Source organism: Kogia breviceps, chromosome 2 (assembly GCF_026419965.1).
Source record: "Kogia breviceps isolate mKogBre1 chromosome 2, mKogBre1 haplotype 1, whole genome shotgun sequence".
In the NCBI taxonomy this organism is placed as follows: domain Eukaryota; kingdom Metazoa; phylum Chordata; class Mammalia; order Artiodactyla; family Physeteridae; genus Kogia; species Kogia breviceps.
Window position 1 is genome coordinate 44,092,589 of NC_081311.1, and position 7,864 is coordinate 44,100,452.

Below are 7,864 nucleotides of genomic sequence, written 5' to 3' on the forward strand. Positions count from 1 at the left end.
GGTTTTCTGGGTTGTTTCCAGTTTGGGGGCTATTACAAATAAAGCTACTATGAACATCCTTGTATATGATCTGGGGTGGACATAAATTTTCATTTCTCTGGAATAAATGCCCAAGTGTACAATTGCTGAATCATATGGTAGTTACATGTTTAGATACTTAGGACACAGCAAGCTGTTTTCCAGAGTGGCTGTACCATTTACATTTCTAACAGGAAAACAAGTGACCTAGCTTTTCTCATCCTAATCAGCATTTAGATTTTACTTTAATCATTGTGATAGGTGCATAGTAATAGCTACTTTTGGTTTAAATTTGCATTTCCCTAATGGCTAATGATGTTTAATATGTTTTTAAGTGTTTATTTTCCAACTGTATGTCCTCGGGTAAAATGTCTATTCATGTATTTTATGCATTTTCTAATTTGATTTTTAATTTTTTTAGAGTTGAGTTTTGAGTGTCCTTTATATAGTATAGGTATGAGTCTTTAGCTTAATATGTGATTTGCAAATAGTTTTCATCCAGTCTTTAGCTAATCTTTTTTTTAGTTCTTAACAGTCTTTTCCAGAGAAAACATTTTTAATTTGGATAAATTCCAATCTATAAATATTTCCTTTATGGATCCAGCTATTGGCTAAAAGTCTTTTACCTAGCCCTAGAAACTGAAGATATTTTTCCAATTTTTTGTTTCATAATTTTATGTTTTACTTTTAGGGCAATATTCCATTTTGAATCAATTTTTGTATGAGATTTGAGACAAGTTGAGGTTTAATTTTCTGCTTCTGGATGTCCAATTGTTCCAGCACCTTTTGTTGGAAAGATTACAGTTCCTCCCTTGAATGGCTTTTTTTTTTTTTAACCATTGTCAAAAATCAGTTGGGCATATTTTGTGAGTTTATTTCTGGGCTCTCTATTCTGTTCTATTCATTGATATATTTTTTCCTCTGCCAATATCACACAGTCTTGATCACTATAGCTATAAAATGTAAGTCCAGAAATCAGGTGGACTTATTCCTCCCACCTTAGTCTTCTTTTTAAAAAATGTTTAGCTATTGTATCTCACTAGCTTTTCTGTATTAATTTTAGAATAACATTGTCTAGAGCTACAAAAAGTCTTTCTGGGATTTTGATAAATATAGCATTAAACCTGTACACCCAACATTATATTGAATCACTTTGATTCTGATCTGGCAGATTGATTTTAGCTTGGATAGTCAACACACACACAGACACACGCACATGTACACACACACACACACAGAATAGTCATCCTACCTGCAGGTATTACCACAGTCCGTTAGTATAAGAAACTTAGATCATTAACTTCTATTGTTACTTAGTCCAAGCTCATAGTGCTTGCTGTACAACGGGCCAATAAATCGAGAGACATGGTGTTGGGACAAGAAATGGCTACTTTATTCAGAAAACCAGCAGACAGAGAAGATGATGCACTAGTGTCACAGAGAACCATCTTACCGGAGTTAGAATTCAGGCTTCTTTTAAAATGAGAGGGTAGGTGGCTGGTTATTGCAAACTTCCTGGTGTAGGAATCTTTTATTCTTGCAGCTGTCATGTAGGTCTGGTCACAATGTTCCTGTAAACCTCCAGCAAGACAAATATTATTCTCTGTTCTGCAACTTTTTATCTCAATATGAATTGAAAAGTGTTATATCTTTAAAGGTCAGAGCCTTGAGAATGGGCTATTGTGTATATTTCAGGCTATAGGCAACATTCTTTTACAAAAGTGCAGAGCCAGCATGACAAAGCACAGGCAAAAGAACACAAAGGTTAGAGTTAAAGGAATGGAGCCAATATGGATTCAGGTTTATTCTTCTCTGTTACACTATTAACATTGACATAAAAGAACTGAGAAGTGGGCATCTTTCTGTTTTTCTGAGCAAATACTTATGCTCAGGAACTCATAGCTAGCAGTTAATATCAACAATTGTTACTCATCTGCTCAGAAGAATAAAAGCTTATTTGTCTTTTATACACACTTATTCCCTGATTGAAAGGTATGTTGAGAAAATCTGAGGGGGCATCTTTTCTGGAAAATTTGTTTGTTGTTACACTAGTATATCTGGGGGAGTTCATGCCTCTTCCCTCACACTGAGAAACAGCAGCACTGATCAAGGCTAAAGCCAAAGACACAATCAAGACACAATGATAAGATGTAAAGTTTTTAGTTTGTGGACAAATGGTTTAAAATCCTGAGCATATGCCATGGTTTCTCTGGACTCCACTTCTTGTGCATCTTCCTTCTCTTTGGAGCCTTCTTTAATCTGCTTTAGACCTCACTTTTTAGTTTCTACTTTAAAGACACAAATAATGGTATTCAAAATCTTTGTCATATCTCTTTTTTTAATTAATTAATTTATTTTTGGCTGCATTGAGTCTTCGTTGCTGCACACGGGCTTTTCTCTAGTTGCGGCGAGTGGGGGCTACTCTTCGTTGTGGTGCATGGGCTTCTCATTGCAGTGGCTTCTCTTGTTGCGGAGCACAGGCTCTAGGTGCGCAGGCTCAGTAGTTGGGCACATGGGCTTAGTTGCTCTGCGGCATGTGGGATATTCCCGGACCAGGGCTCAAATCTGTGTCCACTGCATTGGCAGGCGGATTCTTAACCACTGTGCCACCAGGAAGCCCCTGTCATATCTCTTTATTAAATCTCTTAACCTTGAAGAGACAACTAGAAAACACTCAGAGGACTAGGCCTAAAAAGTGACAGTGAAGTATTTTTGCCTTTAGGGCAAGGCCATGACAAGTCCTTCACTTGTCACGAGAACTCTCACCCTTTCCTGTTTTCTTTCTATCTGTCCTCCCTAGCCCTATTTAATAACCTTTAGTGGTGACTTTATATTGAACACACCAGGCAGAATCTAAGGACAAACTCTGGGTCATAATTGAGGGCTTGTGACTTTTAGAAGACTTGCTTCATTGTCTTGACCTACATGAAAATAAACTTCCTACTGAAAACTTTTATTTATTAATCAGTTAATGCTTCTATTGTTACATTTCAGAAATATAAGCAGTTCTCAAACCCAAGCCTCTTTTAAGAAATAGTAAATACCCTGCCTTTTTCCTTTATTCAATCAAAAATTTTTTAGATACTTGCATTGAGTAAGAAACAAAGTTGTAAAATGCTAAACATGATACATATATTAGATCTAATGATCACAACAACATGGCAAAACAGGTTTTCCTCCTTTTAGATTTTTTAATTTAAATTAAAGATCAGACAATTTAAGCAATCTGTAGAGCAGGTAAAATACAAGTGTTCTATATATGTAAATGTCATACTAAAGGCATAAAAGCGGTACAATGGAGCTTAAAGAAACAAGGAAAAAATGGAGACTGAAATTCAGAGGTCTCCACATCGGGGTGTTTTACTTTCCCAGGCACAAGTTCAGCACCAAGATTAAGTGACAAGGAGTAAACATATCTGCCATTTCTCACACTCTGGTTCCATTTCTTTCCTCTTTCTCCTCCTAGAGAGACATATAAAAATTACAGATGATTGCATCAACTGAATGCCCTTGCAGCAAGTATGAACCTGCATTCCTCTCTTTGCTAGTGTTTCAGAGAGAAAAACATTTATTCAAGATTTTGAAAAGTATTTTCAAATAAAATGAAGTTCCATATGTCACAAAAAGGTCCTATGAAAAAGCCCAAGTATAATAAAATAATAAAGCAGATTTAAATATGTATTGATGCCCTGTCCCAATAACTCAAATGGGAAGATGTGTTGAGAAAGTGGGAAGATAAGTCTTAAGGAATAGCTTGGCATGAATGAGAATCAGCACACACTTCACATAATGTTTACCTTGGGGATCTTGATAAAGGATGAATGTATTCTGATGTATATAGCTTTGGTTTATAGCAATTTTTGAAAACCTTAGTTACCAAGTTACTGAATTTTCATGAAGTTTTTTCCTGTGCTAATCTAAGATGTTACAAAAAACTGTGAGGCATCAAATCAATCATTTGCCACTTACATTCAAGACAGATTTTTTTTTAAAAGCACTATTTGGTTTTGGCTATCACCAAAATGAATAAACTGTTAATTGGTCACGTAAATAATAAGTGAACACTTACATGAGTGAAATCTTGGTGCACTAAAGCCATGTTGCCTGGGACTTGGTCTGACAGATGAGCTATCACATCACCAAGGGGAGGGGAGATATTACTTGGCATGTTTAGTTTTAGAATAGAGAAAGGAATATGAATAGGGGATATCTTGATGTGTACAGTTCATGGTTCATTGTTCAATGACTCAATATGTTTCTGTGCATATAATGTGGCTTCCAAGATAAGGATGCATAAGGGCTACAAAGGTCTTATGACCACCCAGAGTCTGAACTCCTTGGCAACTCCTAACTATAACAATATGACAAGTTTGTTTGTTTGTTTACTTGCTTTTGCCTGGTAGCCTTATCCATACAATTCCTGCTGCCTGTAAGTTCCTTTTTACCCTGGAACTTTTCTTCACACACACTCTAACCCCTCCCACTTAGTTGACCCACTCATCCTTCTTTTTTCATTTTAGATGCTACTACTGCTGTAAAGTCTTCCCTGACCTGCCCAATATGGGCCCAGTGTCCTCCTATGTCCTTCCTTAGCATGCAGTGCACCCCTTCTATCAACACATTTAACTGGTTATCTAGCTGTTGGTCTCCTCATCTAGAATTGTGTTCCATTAGGGCATGGAAAGGGTTTCCTTCTCTTTTGCTCACTGCTGTATCTCAGAGTCTGGCATAGCACCTGACATTTGGTAGGTTCTTCAATAAAAATTCATTGAATGAAAATGTAATGTCCTCCACCTAGAATGAATTTATATTCAGTTATAGGTTTTCATCTTCACCAACTATCAATTCCAGTGTTTTTAACAAATTATTGTATTAGGCTAATAATCACATATTTGTTTTATTTGGTTTCCAGGTTGCTTAGTTTATCTTATAGTACAAAACATGGAACCAATTATGAATGAGGGCCTAGTCCTTGTCTCTTAGGTTAATCTGTTTTTTATATCTCTCTCCAATATACCCTATCTTATAAGAGGAAGAATTACTTTTAAGGTCTAAAATTCTATTCTCAGTTTATTTTTCTTTATGCAAATTTGAATAATTGCCAAAGTGATTGATAGTGCCATAAATTACTTTTTGAAAGTCTTTCCCTATTATCATGGTTTGTTACTAAGATTATTAAGTCATTTAAATAAATTTATCTAATCTGCATTTGAAAAGAAAAATTGATTTCAAAGAGATAATGAAAATTAGGATACTTCTCTTCTCTGTAAATTTTAAGTTCCAGCATCAGAATCTCCACAAATTAGAAACATCACCTTTCTCCCAGGTAGGCAATAACATAAGGAAAAAAGCTGTAGAATATTGGGAAAGAGTAGGTAATCATCTGGGTTAAAATTACAGCTGTCACTTAGAATTTATGTATCCTAGGACAAATTGCTTAAACATAGTTACCTCATCTGTAAAGGAGAAATAATAATACTTACTTTGGAAGACTTGGTATGGATTACAAGTATCATGTATCAGTCACCTAGAACAAATGTTTGAGATCTTGTTGAGAACTAAGTAAGAGATAAAATATGTAATTGATGCAGATTTTGAGTTATGTTTCACATTATATTAATGATATGTGCCTGAAAATATTTATTAAATAACAATATTATTTATTGAAAATTCTTTAATACTGGCCATCATTATACTTGGAAACTTTTATCTCTAGGGGAAAATGCCTTAGACGTTTTTAAAATGAGAAAACTTTTCAAAAATCAAATGTTTTAAGGAGAAAAAAGACAGTTTTCAAATACAGTAAAAAATGTTCGAAGTCATAAATGATCAGTATAAAGAGGCTGATATTACTTTTATTCCTAGCACAGTAGCTTAAGGGTACAAAGTAGCATATTCACAATTTAGCTTTAGAGAATCCACTGAACTGAAATATCAACCATCCCATGACCTGAATAGACTTTACTACATGATTAGACAAAGATTTAAGTCAGAAATATTTCCTATATGGTCAATGCACTTTAAATGAAGCTATGATAAGCTAGTTTGATTTTTAAAAAATAAACCATTATACTCATTCAGAATGCCTTGCTTTATTTCAAGGTCCTAGTTTCTTCTTTTACATCATAACTTTGGTCAAGGTAATGTCAGTGGCTCTTTCCAACTGTAATACTCCCTGATTCTTTTCTCTGACACCATGAAGTTGGCCATCACACTTTGCCACAAAGATAAAATTTTTATGCAAACTAAAATAAAGCTCATATCCTAAAGCAATTGTTCTTAGTCTTTTGGGAAGTTCTAGAACCATTTACAAAGCTAAGGAAGTTATGACACCTTTTACCAAACCCATATAACATCTCAGGAGATCTATCTGTGAGCCCCGGAGCTAAGAACCTCTGCATTAGAAAGTTATACCTAGTAATGCTATGTGAGTTCCTGGTGCTTACCCTTGTTTTCCTGAGATGAAAACACATCCCTCAAACAATTAGCCCTGGTAAGTTACAAATCCAAATATGGCCACAAAATTTTGAGATTTGCCTCAGGATATTCACTTCCTTTATTTCACTCAAAACTTTATTTGGTAGTTGTTTCTATTCTCAGATTTAAAGTATCTCTTCTTAGTTGAGGAGAAACAAGTCATAAGTCTAAACTCTATCAAAATGGCTACCCATGAAGAATAATTTTTTAGTATTTTCTGAATCTCAGTTTCTCCCATCTGTAAATTAAGATGATAACACATGACATGTCTAATCATGGGTTTACTATGAAAACCCACTGAGATCATAAATATAATAGTAATACTAATGATTATTATTATTAAAAGTTATTATTTTCCAATTATTATGTGCCAGACTCTTTGCTAAGGAGCATATATGCATAAATTCATTTAATTCTTACACATACCCGATGAAGTAGGTACTATTGTTATTCTCAGTGCATATGAGGAAATGGAGGCACAGAGACAGAAGCAACTTGTACAAGATCAAAGAGCTGGTAAGGCATGCAGCCAGGATTCAAACCAAGGCAGTCTGATGACAGAGTAAAGGCTAGTGTGCTACAAGAAATTCCCTGCTTTAAGAGCCATACTCAAAAGACCTTGTAAATAATACCTAAGAAGTTATTCCTATATACACACTCATGAGATATCTGCAAGTTACCCTTCCTATCCATATGGAAGGGTAAAGGTTGAGAAGTTTTTTTAAATCCCCGCACATGTAAAAAGCTGTCATTTCTATGGTTATGGTGTGATGAAATGTAATGAATGTGGCAAATCTGTTTCACTTGGTCCTAGCTTATCTCTGCAGCCATGATGACAACTCGTGGTTAGACTTTGAGAAATAATCTATTGGAATGTTTTCTTAGTTACTGGGTATTGATGTTATTCTATACAGTTGAAGCAGTGAATAAAGTTGAACCAAGTTTTCAATGTTTAAAGTAGACCTAAAGATTCATGATGGGCACATGGTACCTCATTTGGATTGCACCATGGCTGGTCAGGTGGTACATATGTAACCAGCTCTCTTTAAGAAAGTTGGACTCCAAGTCTCAAGCAGCACTTTGGGGGCAATGACATCTCATACACATCCCTGCAGTTCATAGCTGTAGAGAAAAATGTATCCTATAGAGAAAGGCCAAGAAAGATTTTGTTCAACTTCTCTAGCCTTCACCTTTCTATATCTTTTTCCTGCTGTTGATGGACTGTATCCATTACTACACAAATCTTAGCCTTAACTATAGCTTTATGTTGAGTCATATGAATCCTGCCAATGAATCACCAAACTGATAGGTGGTTACGGGACTGCTGATGCTTATGGTAACAAGTAAAACACTAGAAATGGTTTTAAAA